General features: G+C 41.5%; 1 pseudogene across 1 annotated transcript; it reads right to left on the reverse strand.

The window, feature by feature from the left end:
• Window positions 1-635: 635 nt before the first annotated feature.
• On the reverse strand, window positions 636-2104 carry LOC121169276 (annotated as a pseudogene). Its single transcript, XR_005885837.1, has one exon. The product of XR_005885837.1 is annotated as a C-terminal-binding protein 2-like (transcript).
• Window positions 2105-21384: the final 19280 nt, after the last annotated feature.

A 21384-nucleotide genomic window follows, 5' to 3' on the forward strand; every position in this document is an offset into this window, starting at 1 on the left:
TAATATAATTTAGCCTCTTCATAGCAAGTAGTACTAGATTCAACACATTTATTCCAAATTTGAAGACATTTTCCACTTATGAAGTATGACTTTCCACTCAATAAAATAGCTGAGGATCTGAAACTGAGAAACTATATTTGAGTGCAAACAGCTTGTGAAACTTAGCATTTTTTTTTCTTTTTTGCATCATCAGAGGGTATTCCTGAACTCAAAGCCGGCTTGCCCGATGAGTCTGCAGTTCAGCTGAGAGACTTCATCCAGAAGCCCACACCATCTTCCGTCCTGTGCGCGCAGATGTCCAACTCAGGCAGTGTTCTTGCCGTCTTGTTAGGGATTCCATCTTCCTATGATTCAAAGGAGGGAATGTGCCCTGTAGACCGCAGGGACCAGAGTTGCAGGGTGGGGATTTCCTCAAGATCTTTTTTTTTTTTTTTTTCTGATGTTTGGAACTCTTGATGCAACATTGTAGAGCAAGGTGCTCAGGGCCTGCTGTGCCCCAGGGACTGAGGAAAAAGGAAAAAGCTCTATTCTTGGTGGTTTGATGCACAGATGAAAAACGTATAACATACAACAACAGAAGTTGGTCCTTAATAAGTCACATTGTAGTATTTGAGCGCTTCGGTAAGCAGACATCTTCCGTTTTCTAGCTCTCGTTGTTTTAACAGAGAGCTACTGCAACATCAATGATGCCTATGTCCAGGTTCAGACAATTCCTTTGCTTTCACGGTCTCTTGGTCCCAAGTATGTCCAAATGTTCCACCGTCCTGCATTGGCTGCTATTGCTCATTGGGGTGCTCTCGATTGTCCCCATGTTTTGTGGGCTGGGTGGGTGAAGGAGCTTGGGAGGGGTGGGCCACAGTGGGGAGGCTCGGAGTCCAGGGCATGCCCCCCAAAAGGATCCCTTCCACGGTTGCTGGAAGCCCCACTGGGACCACGCCCATGAGGCCTGGTGGGGTATCTGCACGTCGCGCCATTGAGCTCGGGATGAATAGCTTGCTGATCTATTACTGACCACGGAGCCGCCGATGTAACAAAGAACTCCTTGTTGACACAGTTTCTTAAGCTTTCTGGAATGCGACCTGTGATGGCAGGGCGGATCTCCTTGGCCGCGGCCTCCCTCACCTCCAGGGAGGCTTGCTCGCTGTACCAGGCCATGTGTGGGGTGCAGATGAAGTTCGGGGCATCTTTGAGTGGACCCTGAGCAAAGCTGAAGGGCTCCGACTAGTGCACCTAGAGGGCCTCCTCTCGTATATGGCCTTCCTTGAGGGCCTGGGCTAAGGCCTTCTCGTCTACCAACACGGTAGACGGGCTGCATTCACCAGGAAGGCTCCTTGCCTCATCTGCTTTATGGTAAAGTTCATTGATGAGGTGATGGTTATGCTCGTTGAGATTGCAGTGCAAGGAGACACAGTTGCTCTGGTACAGCAGGTCCTGCAGGGTGTAGACCCTCTGCAAACCCAGGGGCTACTCTATCCCATCCTGCAAGTAGGGGTCATACAATATGACACTGAATCCAAAGGCCTTGGCTTGAACGGCAACTGCCTGCCCCGTGCAACCGAAGCCAATGAGACCTAATGTCTCCCCACAGATGCGGGCCGCCCCGGAGGCCACCTCCCGAATCTGCTCCACACTCTGCACCCGCGTGCCCTCCCACAGCGCCTGGTAGAGCCACGTGTTCCACCAGTACAGGTTGAGCATGTGGCAGATGGTGGAATTGGCCATCTCCTCCACGGCTGCCGATGGGATGTTGCACACGGCAATCCCAAGCTCGCCAGCAGCCTTGATGCCCACATTGTCGTAGCCGCTGCTGACCCGCACGATCACCCTCAGGGGGCCGTGAACTTCTCCAGGTCTTCTCTGGTGAGGGTGATGGTGTGGTACATCATGGCGTCCACAGCCTCGTTCAGAACCTTCTCGTGGATTTCCTGCGTAGACTGTGCGTCACAGACGGCCACTGTGGCTAGGTGCCTTAGGATGGGCATCTCTACAGTGCAGTCTTTGCCATCCAGCAGGGCCACCAAGGGGCGGGGGTGCAGGGGGCCGTTCATGATCTGGGGGAGGATACCTTCGCAAATTCTGTCCAACCGCTGTGCTTGACTTTGTGCTTATCCACAAGGGCTATTCTTTACCGAACTTTGCAACTCTCTGATTCCAAAGGCAAAGCGGTCCCCTAAGAACTTAGGGGAGCTTGCCGGAGCCTGCGTGCAGGAGGCCACCACACACCTGGCAGAGATCCGTCCACACTGTATAGTGCACGCAGCAGACTGCTCGTCTGGCTCAAGGAACACAGCTTCATGGGTTCAAAACCATGTAAGGCGATGAAAGCCTCATCCCGGGCCGCTGGCGGCCATGGGGAAGGGCACCCACCCTGGAGGCGGCGGCTCCCGCCCCTCCCACCCCACCCTGTGGCTGTTGATTTTGTGGTTTTTAATGCAGTTTACTAATCTATGACATTTGATTCATGAGTTTAAGTCATTTACATTCAGGGCTAATATGAATGGATGGTAATCTGATTCTGCCATTTTAGCAATGGATTGTTCATTGATTTAATCTATTGTTATTTTACTGGGATGTTCTTTACATTTGCCTTTGGTTTTGCTGGGCACTATGTCATTTCTCTGTCAAGAGAACATCTGTAAGTATCATTTATCATTTGTAGGGCAGGTTTGGAAGAAGCATATTCTTAACTTTTCTGGACTGTGGAAGGATTTTATTTCATTTTCAAAAACAAAGGAAAACTTTGCTGGGTACATTATCCTGGGTGGAGATATATATATATATATATATATATATATATATATATTAGAATGTGGACTATATTGCTCCATTTTTCTGGCCTGTAGTTTCCTGTGAGAGGTCTCCTATGAATTTAATTGGCATTTCACTGCATGTCAATTAATTTTTTTTCAGGTGCACATTTAAAGATCTTTTTGTTATGTTTGATTGAAGAGAGCTTGATGATCATGTGTCTTGGTGAAGATCACTTTTGATCAAACCTGTCTGGAGTTCTGTGCCCCTCCTGGATGTTGTTTCCCAATTTTTCCTCTGGATTAGGGAAATTTTCCCTTATTATTTCATTAAACATATTTTTAAACCCAGATTCTCTTTCTGCATCTTCTGGGACTCCCATAATTCTATATTTGGACTTTCAATAGTGTCTTTCAATTCTTGAATACTTTTTTTTAGCCGGATTCAGCTCTGCTTTCTGCTTTTTGTTTGTTTCCCCGTGGGCACAGGAAATATCTCTAATTTTAAGATTTTTTTCTGCCTTCTTCATTCTATTTTGGATCATCTCCACTGTCCTTTTAATTTGCTCTATTGTGTTCTTCCTTTCTAATATATCAGCTTTCATTTGATTCACTTCCAGTGTGACATATTGCTTAAATTCCTTCAGTTCCTGCTCTAAGGTACTTCTTGTTGTTGACAAGAAGCTTTATAACAAGTGTTTTCAATTCTGTATCCCCCATTTTCTCAATGTATTCCTCAGTTAACTCTGAGGTAGGCAAAGGGTTCTTAGCCCTTGCCTCCTTAAACAAAGGCTGTAGAGTGCGGATTGGGTTATGTAATTCACCCTATAGCCCATCTGGGATCTGCTACTCTGTCTCTGCTTCTGGTCAAATCAAACAGACCAGCAGGATGAGCAGTTTTTTTGTCTGGGTTCACCTCCTGAGCTCCCGGGGAACATTCCTTCCCACCTTGTTGCTGGTGGAGTTCCAGCTGCTAGTGGAGCTCAGATCGCTGTTCAGTGAATGAAGTTGAGGTATCAGTCACTGCAAAGCCACGCCAGTGTTTTTGCTGCTTTCCTTTGTCTATCAGTCTCCAGGTGCCCCTCTGCTGTTGTTCTGTCCTCTACTATTTCCTGGAATGTGACCTCTCTGCTTCACACTGCCTAATATTTTTCTATCTGTTTAAATATCTCCTTGCCCTATTCTGCCATCTTGATCCTCCAAACACATATCTTTTGATTTTCTCTGTGGCCAGCATTTGAATCCAATAATCTAGTTGGGGAGTCCCCCAAGAAACTTCACCAGGGGTGACATCATTTTTGCCTCTTGTGTGCATAAACTAGTGCAGTGTGAAGCTTGATCTGTTACCAGTACCATCCAATACACATGCTTGTCTGTCTGATTGGCCTGTACCCATTTTGTCTCTCAGTGGTGAGTGCTACAGCTTAACCTGCTTAGTTCACACACAGACCCAGCTCTCAGGTTATCAGGTGAGTTCCAATGCCTATTCTGGCATGTCTCACACCAATTCTGGCTCTCACGTGCACCAGCAGGTACATGAGTATAGGCTAGTCTTGCCTGTCCCCAGACCCAACCCACACAAATGCAGATGGGTGCTGCATCCTTGCCCACCCTCATCCACCAACAGCTCCAGCTCTTGTACTTATCAGCGGGAGCTGCAGTGTGGTAAAAGAATTCTTCAAGTTCTCCTACCAAGCCTGTTCCCTGTCCCAGATCTCGTGAGTGCTGGTGGATACTTCAACCTGGTCTGGGATGGCCCACATGTAGTCTCAGCTCTCGCTGGCGGTGGTACAGCTCAGCCTACCTAGGCAAAGCCCACATCCTGTCCTGGTTCTCATATGTGCCAGTAGGTGTTCTGGCCTGGCCCGACACAGCCTGTCCTCAAATGTAGGTCACACAAATGCTGACAAGTGCTACAGCCCTGCCTCACCGAATCTGCCCCCATCACTGGCTCTTATGCTCATCAGTGGGATCCTTGTAGGAAGTTCTCCAAGTTCTCCTACTAGGTCCACTCCCAGCACCAGATCTCAAATGTGCTGATGGGTACGATGGCCCTGCTTGACATGGTCTGTGCTCAGTCCCAGCCTTTACATGCGCCAATAGGCACTGCATCCTGGTCCAGCCCAATTTCTTCCCAATACCTGCAAGGGTCAAGTGGGTTCCTTTCAGGTGAATTCCATGGTCCATCCTCCACAGCTTGGGCCACTATCACTCCAGCCACCTCCACTCCACATGGAGAGAGCATCTTTGCAGCAGCCAATATCAGCTTCCCCTGCATCAAACCAGGAGCTTGAAATCCAGCTTCTAACTCCCATATGGTTACATTCTAATCCCCAAAGTGACTGTATTTGGAGATAAGGCCATTATGCAAGGAATTAGTTAAATGAGATTGTAAAGTTAGATTCTGATCCAATAGGGTAATAATAAGAAGAAACATTGAGCTTTCCACCATGTGAAGATAGAGAAGTCAGCTACATCTACGCTTGGAAAAGAGAACTCAGCAATATCCAAATCAGTCTGCACGTCATCTTGGATACAGAAATGTTGAGAAAATATGGTTTTAAAGCCACTTATTCTTTGCTATTTTGTTATGGTAGCAGGGGTTCAATTTTGCACATGTAACTAACTATTGATGCTAAGTAGTTGTTCTTCTTACACTTACTGAGTATCTGTAAGTCTTCTTGTGAAATATCTATTCAAGTCTTTTGCTCCTTTGTAATTGGGCTGTTTGCTTTACTGTTGGCATGAGGGATTCCTTGATGAATTCTGGACATTATTCTTATAACAAATACGTGCTTTGAAAGCACTGTCTCTCCTTCAGTAGTTTGTCCCCTTCTTGCGCTTTTTGATAGTGTTCTTTGGTGTACGAACATTCTAAATTTTGATGAACCTTCTGTGCATTTTTGTTCATTCATAAACCACATACTTGGTGTCATATCCAAAACATCTTTGTCAGAATTAATGTCATAAAACGTTTGTCCCATGTCTTCTAGATGTTTATAGTTATATATTTTACTTTTACCTCTTTAATATATTTGATGTTTATTTTTAAATATATGGCATAATATAAAGATGAAATTAATTTTTCATATTTGGATATTATTTGCTACCACAGCTGTTTAAAATATTTTCATTTATGCCTAACTGATCTTATAACTTTGGCTGAAAATTATTTACCAACTCAGCTTGGATTTACTTTGGGGTTTTTGTTCTAATCCCATCAATCTATATTTATGTTTATTGAAAGTTTTTTATATGTAATAGCATATCATTTATGAATAAGGGCAATTCTACTTGCTTTCCAATTTGGATAATTTCATTTATTGCCTAATTTATCTGACTAGATTTTCTAATAATAAGCTGAGATAAATGAAAACATGGATGTTTTTATCTCTGTCCTATGCCTCAATAGTTTGATTAAAAATACTGCAATTGTGTCTGTTTGAGATTATACTACACAGAGGTCGTTGAACTTCTCTGGAGTGTACATTCACATCCTCCTTTAAATTGGGGGAGTATTTCTCTTAAAACAAATGTCCTGTCACTTTCTTCTTCTCTTTTCCTTGAGTTTCAGTAACCAAATATTGTTCTCTCTGACCACGTTCCATAAGACTCACAGGTTCTGCCAATATTTTTTCCTGTGCCCCTCAGTTTTGATCATTTCAAATGAATTACATACAAATGCATTCCTTTTTCCTTTTGCCTGATCAAATTTGCTATTTCACCAAATCAACTTAGTGAATTTTTAAACCTATGTATTGTACCCTAAACTTCCACACATTTTGTTGCTTAGTTTTTTCACAGTTTTTTTTTTTAAAGAATTATTTATTTTTATTGGAAAGGCAGATATACAGAGAGGAGGAAAGTTAGAGAGGAAGATATGTCCAATGGTTCACTCCCCAAGCAGCCAGGAGCCAGGAGGCTCCACTGGGTCTCCAACATGGGTGCAGGGTCCCAAGGCTTTGGGCCATCCTCAACTGCTTTCCCTGGCCACAGACAGGGAGCTGGATGGGAAGTGGGGCCACTGGGATCAGCAACAGCACCCACATGGGACCCTGGTGCGTTCAAGGCAAGGACCTTAACCGCTATGCTATTTCATCAGGCCCCTCTTTATACAATTTTTACTTTTGCTGTATAGTTTTGCTGATTCCTTTATCTCTTCATATTTTGCTTTAATATTTTCATCATTCTTCAAGAAAGTGTCTTAAAGTCTACATGGTAAGTTCACTGTCTGTGATATTTAAGGGATGGTTTCTGTCAATTTATTTTCTTGCCTTGTTTCTGTAGCGTTTTCACGTTTCTCTGTATGCATTTTTTTGTTGTTGAAAATTGAACATTTTAAGGGCCATTGTCATGGCATAGTTGGTTAAGCTTCAGCGTGTTGCACTGATATCCCACAGATATGCTAGTTCATGTCCTGGCTGCTCCAATTTCAATCCAGCTCCAAGCTTATGGCCTAGGAAAATAGCAGAAGACAGCCCAAGGCCTTGTGCCTCTGCATGTGAAAAACCTAGAGGATGCTCCTGACTCCTGGATTTAAACCGGCTCAGGTCCCGCTGTTGCAGCCATGTGGGGTATAAACCAGTAAATGGAATCTCAATCTCTCTCTCTCCTATTTCTAACTCTAAATTTCAAATAAAAAGAAAATGAATCTCAAAAACAAAAAGAAAATTGAGCATTTTCAAGAACAAAGAAGCAAATAAAACTCACCTATTAGTCTTTTCATACTGCTTTCATGACAAAGTCATTCTTTATTTATTTACTGGACATATTCTGACCCCAAGGAATAATACTGACATAGAAGCTTAGGATCTTCTTCCATTTCCCGCAACCTATCTCTTGTCTGGCATTTTGTGTGTGGCTTTCTCAAGTCTACACACAGAGGTGAATTTAAAGGCTTTATTTTCCTAAGACTTTCACTTCACGTCTCTGTTCAGCTTTGGGTGAGCTCTTCCGTATCTCTAGCTATCATCGCTTATTCCACAGGCTCGCAGGGCTATAGTCCATACAATTTTTTTCAAGTTTTGGATGCCGCTCTTCTCCTACCTGAGATATGATTGGGCAGAAGAGAGACAAATCCTTCATGTAGTAACTAGAACAGTTAATGTTTTGCAAACAACGTCTGCTATTGACCCCTATAGGATCTGCATTGTAAGGAAAGAACTAGGAACTGCGCTGTTGCTTTCTCCAGACAACACAGAGCAGCAAGAACAGGTGGAAATCGCGTGACATTTTCTACCATTTCCAATGTTGGTTTTTCTAGATGGGGATTTGTTTTGTTCATACAGACTTTTGGCAATTCTTCAGAGTCCCCTGCAAGGTTATATGAGCTATTTCCTGTTGCTTTTGATTATTTTCATATGTGAAATGAGAGCTTGAAGCTTCTCAGCCTAACCTTTTGTTTTCATTATCTTTTACACAGCAGCAATTTTCCCTTCCCTCAGCAACACGATTTCATTGTCTTTTCAGTTAATATTCTCCCTCACAATTCTCAAAAAACTGACAGAAATGTTCTTCCATTTTGTGTCTTCCACCATTATACTACTCCACTTCAACTCCCGTGGAGATTATTACAGTGTCACATTGTATCAGTGGCTATTGATGCTGTACTCACAACCAGCAATTTTTACCTCAATTCTATCTTAAAGATCGATCAGGAAAAAATAAATGTATAACCTATGGGTTGCTTCCCTGTTTTGACTATTAACATTTTTTCACCCCATGGGGAATAGTTCTTCCATCCTTTTATTATTTTTTTTAATATAATTTTCATTTTATCCAATTTCATAGGCTCTGGGATTCCCCTTACCATTCCAAGGTTCCCTCCAGGATCCACTGATTTCCCCTATATTATTATAGTAGTATAGCCCTTCATAAGCAGTCATAAGTCCATCATTCTGCTGTTTAAGTGTATCCTGACATTGTACTACAGACAATGGCAAAGAGTCCAATATCCTGTTGTCAAGATATATTTAGCAGTTCCACTGGAAATCCATCTTTGATTTGTATCTTTGAGTAGGGATACCTACTGCATTGTATCGTCACATCTCAATATGATGGTCTCTATTACAGTTACTATTCACATTTAATTACAACACTGTTACACTAGCTCATTTAGATGCTGCCTCTAACTGCTTTCATACTATACCAGCAGTGAGAACCAAGTACATGTTATCAAGTGCTTCATGTCCCATAAAGTCATATTTTCTATCTGTTTCTTTGTCAAAGTTGTTGGCCTGCCCTGATCTATTCAGTAGATAGTCCAACTCCAGGATGCCATCTTAGCCTCTGCTTGCTCAAACCAATTACAGTAGATTTTGCTGATTGGATCCTTTGGGGAGTTGACAATGAGATGACTCATGTACAAAAAATGCATAAGGAAGTATTCTCTAAATTTAGTATTTGAGATGAAAAAAGAAGGAAATAGGATTAGAAAGAATGGAAAGTTTGTCCATCATAGAATCACTACAACGTCATAGTTGAGACCCTCAGGTGCGAGGAAGCTCGGATTGCTCATCAGAGATGTTCCAAGTTTTGAGACAGAGATCCAGTCTTTCACAACTCCTGCTTGATCATTGGCTATAGGCCTCCCTAGGAAGCTGGTGTATTCCTGCCAGAACAGTGCTCTAAGCCAAAAGCAATTCCTAGAGAGGACTGATGCGGGCAGCCCTGGCAGAAACTGGGAAAAATCCTTCATGCCTGAAGATGTGACCTGGAAACACAATATGGTTGAACAGTTAAATAATACAATGCATTTCTTTTTAGTAATTTTGTTCTCTGTGTGTATGCACATTTTATAAAGTAGATTTTTTAAAGTTTATTTCTTTTACTTTTTTTTTTAAAGATTCATTTTTATTTATTTATTTTTTTATTGGAAAGGCGGAAATACAGAGAGAGGGAGAGACAGAGGAAGATCTTCAATATGATGATTCACTCCCCAAGTGATCTCAACCGCTGGTGCTATGCCGATCTGAAGTCAGTAGCCAGGAACTTACTCCAGATCTCCTACGTGGGTGCAGGGTCCCAAGTCCTTGGGCTGTCCTCAACTGCTTTCCCAGGCCACAAGCAGGGAGCTGGATGGGAAATGAGGCTGTCAGGATTAGAACTTGTGCCTACATGGGATCCTGGTACATTCAAGGCGAGAACTTTAGCCAATAGGCCACTGTGCCGGGCCCTATTTATTTTACTTTAAAGTCAAAATTGCTGAGAAAGAAAGAAAGAGGGAGACAGAGAGGTGTATCTTCCATCTATTGGTTCACACCCCAGTGGCTACTTGTAGCTAGACCTGAGCCAGGTTGAACCCGGAAGGCAGGTGCTTCTTATGGATGACCCATACAGATACAGAGGCCCAAGACTTTGACTCATTCTCTCCTGCTTTTCCAGGCCATAAGCAGGGAGCTGAATTTGAAGTGGAGCAGTCAGGATATGAACTGGTGCCCATACAAAGTACTAGCACCAGAAGAAGAGGCTTGGCCTACTATGCCATGGCGCTGCCCTATAGTACACTTTGTAGAAATTCATTAACAATTACATTTTCATTGGCTAGTAAATAATTTGGGTTTCTTACAAAAATTTAACTAGTGGTTAAAAATGTATGCATTACATTTTCATTCTGTTTTGAGTGAATCTACATAATACCCTGTATTACCAAATTATGTTATTGAAGAGAATGATTTTTTTACATTTTCAAATAAAAAATGACAGAATTATTTTAAATAATTATATATGTCTGCAATATTTTATATGTTTACATTCAATATCAATCTCAAGTTACAAATTAGTATCTTATATTTTTAAAACATGGTATTTTTTGTATATTATATTACAAGGAATAAACATATTATTTTAGTATTCTTGGAATTACGTTTAAGCCTTAAACTTTTGAAACGGAAAGTCTCCTAATTGAAATCAACATGTGTATCCCATTGCTAATTGCCTGGCTTAACAGCTCATAATCTTGTTTCCCTAATGTAGAACATGCCTACGTTATTTGAAGTGGAGACATGAACTTTTCTTCCACATGTTCTAATGCCTAACACTTCTTTGATGGTTTCTCACATACTAAACATATAACATTGGCTTTGTAAAAATCCTTCATATGCTGGCATTGCTATTATCATTGCCTTTGTGCAAGATGTTTTGTACTGTTTGAATCTAATGTTTTAGAAATTGAGTGCAGCAAGCACTCCAATGTGTGTTTTAGGTTTCCCCCAGCAGCTCAGCAGATTTAAAGGTACTGTGTGAAGTACTCCAGTTGTTCTTTACCGGCAGTACAAAGCATCTGCAGCTGAATTGTTTCTTTGCAATTCATTATGATACCTGAAGCTCTTACACAGAAACGATTTTATCCACTCCCGTCTTCCACACCAGATTTTTCTCTAGGCTGTTTAAAGCCATCATAGGATAAACATTTAGTGAGTTTCTGCTGAGCGATTTGGAGGGAAAATAAAGCAGAGAATTTGTTACTACACTGAAACACATAGATATGCAACTATGCAATGAGATAATGCTAGATAAAAACAACTAAAAATGTTTGTCAAAAACCTTTCACATCTCCATGATTTCCTTTTCTTTAAGAAAATATAAGTAAAATCCAGATTTTTCTAGATGTTATTTCCTTTACAAGTAACACCAAAGCTTACATGTTGACTTTCCAGTTTACAGAACACAAAAACATTTTTCTCATAAATTTAGACACCTAAGTTTGTATAAGTCAAGTGTCATTTTTAATATAAGATGGCACCTTCATTGAGCAACCAATATCGGATCTTATGATTACTATGATAGGTTAGTATATGATTTAACCATACATGTTGTCCTGACATTTCTGCTTTTATTTTATACTTCTGCTAAAAAGCAAACTCACAGAATAATTATAAGTAGGAAATATATATATAATATATTTTACAATAATAGGGATGATAAAATAACTCGGAGAGATCATTTATGTTCAGTATGCAAGTGATTGCAAAATACATCTCTTGGGAGGTTATATTTCTTCTCTCTGTTGGTGACCATAGCTTTTGAAATCATATCAACACAGAACAGGAAAGACACTAAAAACACTGCATCATAGCTGGTAGCATTTACTATCACAGAGAACAATGGAGAGGCGACATTGGGGAAAAATCTAGGAGAGGCTTTTGATTAGTGTCATATAATAAAGAACTTAAAGTCACTCTTAAAAAATTTACAAAATTGTCAAAGCCATAATCATGTTCTATAGATCATTTTAATGATTTGGGATTTTGTCCTAACACTTGGCTAATTTTGAACAGAAGGGTAAATTTCTTTGATTTACAGTTGTAAAACAAAAATGAAAGTACTTCAATTGATGTCAAGATGGAGTACCAATTACCTGCCTGATACATTTTTTTAAAGATTTTTTTGGGGGGTGGGCAAGTAGAAGACAGATATACAGAGAGGAGGAGAGAAAGAGAGGAAGATCTTCTATTTGTTGATTCACTCCCCAATTGGCCGCATCATCCGGAGCTGAGCCAATCTGAAGCCAGAAACCAGGAGCTTCTTCTGGGTCTCCCATGCGGGTACAGGGTCCCAAGACTTTGGCCCACAAGCAGGGAACTGGATGGGAAGCAGGACTGTCAGAACATGAACCAGCTTCCATTTGTGAACCCTGCTAGTGCAGGGTAAAGACATTAGCCACTAGGGTACTGCATCAGACCAAGTATTTCATTTTTTCAAAGAAAAATCAAAAAACAACACAAGAGGGTCCGGCATGGTGGCCTAGCAGCTAAAGTCTTTGCCTTGAACGTGCCCGGGATCCCATATGGGCACCAGTTCTAATCCCAGCAGCTCCACTTCCCATCCAGCTCCCTGCTTGCAGCCTGGGAAAGCAGTCGAGGGCGGCCCAAAGCTTTGGGACCCTGTACCCACGCAGGAGACCCGGAAGAAGTTCCTGGCTCCTGGCTTCGGATCAGCATAGCATCGGCCGTTGCGATCACTTGGGGAGTGAACCATCAGAGGGAAGATCCTCCTCTGTGTCTCTCCTCCTCTCTGTATATCTGACTTTCCAATAAAGAAATAAATCTTTAAAAAAAATTAAAAAATAAAAACAACACAAGAAACAAGCATAGGAAAACTTTGAAAGATGGAAATAAGAAGTCATAAAGCTAGAGGGTATCATAACTTGCGAAATGACATTGTTGATTTCCCAGGGTGTCCTTACTGATAGAAATTTATTCAAAGTGGGTACCGCAGATGTGAACCAAGGAGTACAAGCAGGTACAGTAAAACAATAACAACAACAAAAAGTGTTAAGCAAAGGAATCACCCCCCCCATCTGTGATATACCAGATTTTTTTTTTTTTTTTGGCAATACTCAGCCTACTTCACCCAAGCACCCAAGGATTTTAACAAACACCAGCAAGGAGATAATACATTAAATCAAGAAACTGGACTTCAAAGCAAAGAAAATTTCTATGGAGAAAAAAAAATAACAAAGGGATCAACTCACCAGAAAGTCATGACATGAAATTTGCATACAACAAAAGCAGAGCTTGAGAATTCTCAAAGCAAGAGCTAATAGAGTAGTGAAAATAATTAAAAATTGGGCTACATTAGAATAAGAAACTTAGGCCCAACACAATGTCTCAGCTGGTTAATCCTCAGTCTCCATCCAAGTGCCAGAATCTCATATGGGTGCTGGGTCATTTCCCGGCTGCTCCTTTCCCCATCCAGCTCCTTGCTGATGATTTAGGAAAGCAGCAGAGAATGGCCCAAAATGTGGGACCCTGTATCCTTGTGGGAGATCTGGAAGAGACTCCAGGCGTGTATGGGATATCTGCATTCTTTGCTATATCAACGTGTGCACCACTAACTTTCTAGATTAATGTTTCTTCATCACCCCTAAGAGAAGCTCTATACCCGTTTAAACAGTGACTTCCTGTCCCTTCACTCCCAGTTCCTGGTAGACTTTATTCTATTTTCTTCCCCTATAAATTGTCTTATTGTAAGTAACTCATAAATTAGAATCATACAAGTGAAACAAGAATGCTGGTTGCTATGTATCCTATGAGCTATGGGAATGAAAGCAGATTACAAAGCCATTTTGAAAAAATCACTTATTTTTACTTGAGTTACTGAGAGGAGAAAAGACAGAGCGAGAGAGGCGAGAGGTTAGAGAGACGAAAATATCTTTCTTCTACGGGTTCACTCTGCAGATGACTGCAACAGCTGTAACTGAGTCGAGGTGAAGCTGGGAGCCAGGGGACTCCTCCAGGAATCCCATGTGGGTGCAGGGTTCCAAGGCTTTGGGCCATCTCCCCAGGCCATAAGCCATGGGCTGTATGGGAAGTAAAGAAAGAAAATTTAAGAAATAATCATCACTGAGGTGTATTTTGAAGGCAAGAAAAATAGGATTTGTTGTTAACTTGATATGGAACAAGAAAAAAAAAGTTCAAAGCTGATTCTGAAGGAAACTGCATATTATTTATTGATATGGGAAAGTATAGCAAGAAGCATGTTTTAGAGGTGGTCATAATGAGTTTAATCTTGTGTATTAAGAGAGAAATACCTGGTTTTGGCATATATCTATATATCTATATCTATACCTATAGAGATTTATGAAACTGTCATTTAGAACAGAGGTTTGAACTGGAGATATAAATAAATTATAAGTCCTCTGTATAATATTTATAGCCAGAAGCTAGATACAGTCACCAAAGGACTCAGCAGGATGGAACCATGGGAATTCTCTGCACTCAGACATTGGGAATAGGATTTTTTTAAATTAAAAAAAATGCAGAAAAGACAAGTTTATGTTCTCACAACAGGGAGACAGGAGAAAAATCTGGGAAACATAATGTGAAGAAAGAATTTCTAAGAATTAGGAAGTAATCAGCCAAGTACAATACTTATGAAATCTTTTAAGATGAATATTGAGGCTTGGACAATGGATTGGAAAATATTGAGGATCCTTACTGGAGAGTCTTGTCTAGAATTACTGGCTAATTCAGTTTAACAGAAATAGACAGACAAAAAGCTGATAGAAATGTTTCTAGAAAATTTTGTGATATGAAAACATTAAGTTGTGCAATTTATCTACTGTTTCACTATAAAGAGGAGCAGAAAGACTAAATGGTACAGTGCCAGATTTAAGATTGTGTGAAGATTTTATTTTTAAATAGGTCTATTACTACAGGTCTTTACATTTGGAAATGAATCAACATAGTAGAAAAATAATAGTATAAGAGAGAATGGAATAATTACCTAAGAAGAGCCCTTGAGTATGGGAGAAAAGTTGGGATCTATTATGCTATTGGGTTTGGACTGAAAACACAGACGTCAGGGTAGTTCTTCCCAAAGAGCAAGGGGATAACAGGATTTTACATTGGTAGTTATTGTGATTTAAAAAAAATAAGAAGCAGTCCTCTGGACAAATTGTTTAAAAAAACAACAACAACAACAGTTTCATCAGCTAAAACGCAGCCTGTGGAAGAACTTGGAAGTTTTGTTTTGCTTTCAAATATTAGTTTATTTGAAATACCGAGTTACAGAGAGCTCCAGAGTGATGGAGTTCTTCCAACTGCAAGATTGGCAAGACTGAAACCAGGAGCCTAGGACTCCTCTGAATCTCCCACATGAGTGCAGGGACATTGTTGCTGTCCCGCAGCAATGGGCTTGGTGCATGGAGCTGATAATGACACGCGTGGACCCTGACTGATGGTCAAAGCTGAAGTTTATTAGTGGCATCAGACTTTATACACTGAGGGGTCATATGGGATAAAGGAGGAAGTATTGAGCTCATCAACAAAACCCAGTAACAGTTTCTATGCTTTTGTTTGGAACTCCCTTTGTCTTATATATTCCACCAAGTGTTCTCACACACATACTGTCCATTCAACTGTTCTTATACAAATGATATCCAATCAGGTATACAAAAGGTAGCCATTCAATTGTTCTCATGCAAATATTATCCAATCAACTATCATCCTGTGCTCGCTGACCCTCTAGGGTCACAATGTCCTCCTACAGGACATAATCATTTGAGCAATCTTCTTCAGATTTCCCTATATGCATTAGCAAGAGCTGTATCACAAACATAGTAGGGAGGACTCGGGTTGTTGCCCATACGGGCTGCCAGTGTAGAGGCAATGGCTTCATCCATGGTGCCACAATTTAGCCCTGTGAGCTGGAAGTTTTTAAGATAGAAGAAAAAGATATGAAGAACTCATTTTAACTATTGAGGGATTAAAATGAGTAGGAAATATTAGTAAGTTTACAGGCATTATAGAATATTCAGTGTAAAACTGTTAGCAAGTTTGTGTATTTTTCAAGCTTTGGTCAATTGCCTGGGTGCAAGTGTGGACGGAAATAAGCAGTGTTTTGGACTTAGTCAGAAGTATTACCGTTATAACTTTGCAGTAAATTTTTTTTAAAGATTTATTTTTTTTTATTGGAAAGGCAGATGTACAGAGAGAAGAGATAGAGCAAGATCTTCCATCCCATGATTCACTCCCCAAGCAGCCGCAACAGTTGGAGCTGAACAAATCTAATGCCAGGAGCCAAAGCCAGAAACTCTTCGAGTCTCCCACACGGGTGCAGGGTCCCAGGGCTTTGGGCTGTCCTCGACTGCTTTCCCAGGCCACAAGCCGGGAGCTGAATGGGAAGTGGAGCTGCTGGGATTAGAACCAGAGCCCATATGGGATCCCAGCGCTTTCAAGGCGAGGACTTTAACCACTATGCTAACACGCCGGGCTCAACTTTTCAGTAATTTTATCAGATTAAGAATGAGGTCATGAGGTTTAGAGGGCTAGTGGAATTATTCTAATGTACTTTGGCAGGTAAAGATATGAAAGAACAGTAAAGAGCTGGTCAAGTCAAGGTACTGCAGGTTCTTGCAAGGAAGGGATATCAAGAGTTGGATACTAAGAAATATTGAGCTGGAGAGGTGGCAGTATTAGAGACTGGGTGGTTTGAGTTTGAAATTATAGAAGTGGTGCTACTGGCAAAAAAGACAAGATTTAAGATATGATCAGTTATGACTGAGCCTGAAATAGTTAAAGGGAAAAGTAATTGTAGCAGAGAATGATAGGAGTTCATAATCTATAATGTTGTATTAATCACTTTTGCCTTTGTCAAAAATCAGTAGGATAAGACATGAGTGATCATATGGAGAGAGGAAGATGGTAAACCAAGTGTTAAAGTAGGTTATGAAGGCGAGAATCTGTGAAGATGGTAGATAATGCATCATGGAGAGGGCATGTGAAAGAATCTATTGTCAGGTTGTGAGGTTTTATGCTAGTAATACTTGTAATACATTCTGGTTTTGTTGTTGTTGTTTGGTTGGTTGGTTGGTTGGTTTGGTTAGTTGTTTTTGAGTAATGGTTGCCTCTGTGAAAGAACTGTGCTCATGAGCCTTTGGCCTAGTACTTAGGCTGTTGATTCTCCCATATTGGTGGGCCTGGGCTGCCTACTGCCTACACCCAGCTTCAGATTCCTGCTAACTTGTACACATGAGGAGGTGGAAGGTGATCTCTCTCTTTCTCTCTCTATCCCCCTCCCTCTGTCTATCTGACTTCCGCTGTCTCTCAAATATTTTACATCACTAATTAAATACAATAAATGGATTAGACCTGAAAATGTCTGGGATAATACTAGCCCTTCTTTGGTTAGTGTTACATGAATTCTGTTTTGTTCATTCTAAGACTCATGCTGGTGTCTTTAGCATTCCCAAGGAATATAGGGCTTCTTACAGATAGAGGTAAGTTTGGTTCAAAGGCTATTTCATTACAGGCCACATCCTTTTTGACAGTAAAAAGACATATTTATATGATAGAAAACATAGGTAAATAGTCAATATGACTTTCGGTTTATTTCAATAGCATTCAGTAAATTTGTCCTCCTGCAATTTATACTTAATAATACCTTTGTTTAAAGATAAAAAGTTTAAACCTCTCAGTGCAAATTACCTTCATAGTATTGCAATTTAAATGATCTTGTGTTCACAAATAAGAGCAAATATTCCTTGAAAATTTGCAAAATATATCTGCAAGCAACAATTATATTGATCAAAAAGTATTATTCTCTTCATTTTAGAGATGATATAACTTAAGCATTAAAGAAGTAAGTATTTTATAAGCATAGTCTATAAGCAGTAGATGCCACATTGAAATTCAAGCTATGGAACTCTAGGATTCATAGTAAATATAATTACTACACCCTGCTATCTGAAATGAGATTTTATCAGTCTGCTATTAAAAATTTTTCTAGTGAAATTCAATTATCTATTATAAAATGGTTGTTTTGTTCATCCTTTGTGCCAATTGAGGGTTGCAAATTCAAAAAAGAACTGTTATAGTACAAACCGGAACTCCAGAAACTACTTATGTGCTAATTACTTTAAACCAAGGTAGCCAAGACATCAGTTGAAAATTTTATCTCTGAAAAATGTTTAAGCCAAATCTGAGTCAGAATTTGATATTAACTTCTTGAGTCTGCCATTCATGCATGATGGCATGAGTATCACATTACCTTTCCCCTGCCCTCAACAGATTACGTCATGTTTTTGCTGATCCCATAGAAATGAGAAGAAAACAATAGCAGAAATTTGGGTCGTGTCATTAACCGAAGGCTATCATTTTAAAAGGTTGTGTCTTGTCACTTGGAAACCTTTTAGCTGAAGATATTAGAAAAGTTGTCTTTCTCTGAACCCAACCCACTCAATAATTAATAATGATGGTGATAATACACTATTAGCTTTGACCAAGAATATTATAGCCTCTTAAACATTGTGATGAACTTTTGCATTTCTCATATTCCTTTTTCTCATTTGACCATTACAGTACATTTATTTTATAAAAAAAAGAAAATTAGGACAGGTTAAATTACTTTTCCCAGTCATATAGCTATGATTACTGATCTGTTTGATTACAAAATTTTAGTCATTCCTCTTAACTACTAGTCTTCACAGACAGTATGCCACAAAATATCACACATCATTAAGCAAGGTTGGCTAACTAACAAGGCAGTTGAAGAAATGCAGATTCAAAGGGTTCTTGGTGCATCTGCCCACTTGGGAGACCCGGGCTGGGCTAAGAAACTTTATCTGTGACCCAAAGACATACACGAAAAGCTGAGGCTGGGCTAAGCCACAGTGCCCATCCACAGGTGTTGGAGCAGGAGTTGAGCCTCTTGGTGTTGGGCCACTGCACCCACCAGAATATGAGAAAACTGGACCTTATGGCAGACTCTAAAGGAGACTTGTGAGTTTGCCTCTGTGTGACTGCAATGCCCATCTTTTTGCCTGAGAGTGGGGGTTGGTGACAGATTGAGCTAGGCCATACCACGGCGGTCATTTGACACTTGTGGGAGTCAGGACTGAGAAGAGGTCAGGCTGGGCCAGGCTTCAACACCTGCTGACACCTACAAAGGCCAGGACTGAGGACAGGCCATGCCAAGCAGGGCTGCAGCATCCACTAGCATGAATGAGATCTAAGACTGAGAATGGACCTGCTAGGGGAACCAGTAGAACTCTACTTCTAGGCTACAGTTCCCACTGAAGAGCTCATTAGTTGGAGTTGGGGCAGGCCAGGCCAGGTAAGACTGCAACCCTCATCAACATTTTTGTTGGCCACATCTTAGAACAGGTCAGGCTGAGCCAGGCTGTAGCAGCCGCTGGCATGCAAGGGAGCCAGGACAGGATGTGGATTGCTCCCAGCTGGACTAGGTTGCAATATCTGCCAGCAAGAGCTAAGTCTGTGCATGGGCCAATCAAGGCTGGTTTAAAGCACCTTTACAGCACCCAAAACATCTGAGGTTGGGGACAGACCAGGTAGGGGATCATGGGGAACTTCTCTGCTAGGCTGCAGCTCCCACTCCTGAGTGCAAGAGCTGAGGCTGTGGGTGGGCCTTACTGAGAAAGTCTGCAGCACAAGTTGGCATGCATATTGGCTAAGTCTGGGCATGTATGCTCATGAGAACCATAAGGAATACGGGACAGGCCAAGCAGTACCCTCCTGATCACATGAGAGGTAGGTCCGAGGGTGGGCCCAGACTGGGCTAGGCTGTAGCACCCACCAATGAGTGCTGAAAAGAGTTAAGGCCATTTGGGATAGATCATAGTACCCACTAGTGAGTGCCAAGACTGGAGGCTAGCCATGTCAAGCTGGGCTGCAAGACTCATTGGCACATGTGACATCCTGGACTAGGAAATGAGCCTGGTATGAGAACTTAGTGAACTCCAGTTATAGACTTCAGCTCTCACTGGTAAGCTCAAGATCCAGGCTGGGAAAAGGCCAGGCTAGGCTGGGCTGCAGCACCTGTTGGTTTATGTGTGGGCCATAACTGGGGGCAGGTCAGGCAGATTCAGCTCAGAGCATACACTGGTACTAGTGAGAGTCAAGACAGGGTGCAGGTCAGACTGGGTTGAACTACAGTGCCAGCAGTTCATATCAGGGTTGAGGATGGGCCAGCTTCAATAGTCTGCTGCATCCACTGTGAGAGATGGGACTGGGGGCTGGCTGAGCTGAGTGAAGCTGTGACATCGGTTGGCAAATACCAAGACTAAAGGCAAGCTATCTCAGACTGAGCCACAGTTCTTGCTGGCATGTACAAGACCTGGGGCTCTGAGCAGGTCTGGTAGGGGAACTTTGAGGATTCCCTTGCTGAGCCACTGCTTCCACTAGTGATTGTGAGAGCTAGGATTGGAGTGGGTTGAGCTGGGCAGGGCTGCAGCAACCATCAGCCAGCCTGTGGGATGAATCTTGAGGTAGGTCAGTGTGGGTTAGGTTGCAGTATGCGCCGGTGCAAGAGAGAACCAGAATGAGTATGGGCCAGCTAGGGTAGGCCACAGGGCCTTTTGGCAGATGCTGGGATTGGGTACTAATCACATCAGGCTAGACTGCAATGTTCCATGGCAGGTGCAGGATCCATGACTAGGAATGTGCCTGGTGGGGGAGCTCTCCTCAGCTGGGCAGCAGCTCTTGCTGGTAAGCTTGGTAGCCAGGGGCCAAGGAAGCCTAGACTAGGCATGAGCTATGCTGGACAGAGTGGCTGCACCTGCTGGGATGTATGTGGGCCAGGTCTGAGAATACATTAAGTTGAGCTAAACCACAGCACCCAAGAGTGTGCACAAGAGTCAGATGGGATATAAGACAGGCTGGGCCAGACAGCAGCACATGCTGGCATGCAAAGAAACCAGCACTGTGGGCAGGCTTGGGGGGTGGGTTCAGGGACCACCCTGACAAAGCCACAGGGTCCACTGGTGTACGTGAGGACTGCACCTGTGGTGGGTTAGGTTGAGCTAGGCCACAGTCCCAGTAAGTCACATATCAAATGAGTAAAATGAAATTTAACTGGAAAAAATTAAGATATGATTGTAAGGTTCTAACTACAGTGAGTGAATGGAGTGTATTTTACTGTTAATATGAAAAATTACTTGAAAGAAATAGTATTGATTTAGATTTTACTTTAGTCTAAATAATATGCATATAAATAAAAAGTAATATAAAATCACATAATTGTAAAATAAAGCTATTTAAGATATGAATATATTATATGATGCCATTTAGTGTGATTGCCAAATTGTAGTTTCTGGTAACCTGTGATATTACATTGAATTCACAGTCTGAGAGCAGAGGTTGACAATTGATAGAATAGGTTAATTGTGGTAGATCAT

The sequence above is a fragment of the Ochotona curzoniae genome, unplaced genomic scaffold (assembly GCF_017591425.1).
Source record: "Ochotona curzoniae isolate NIBS_2020 unplaced genomic scaffold, NIBS_Ocur_1.0 scaffold_1852, whole genome shotgun sequence".
NCBI lineage: Eukaryota > Metazoa > Chordata > Mammalia > Lagomorpha > Ochotonidae > Ochotona > Ochotona curzoniae.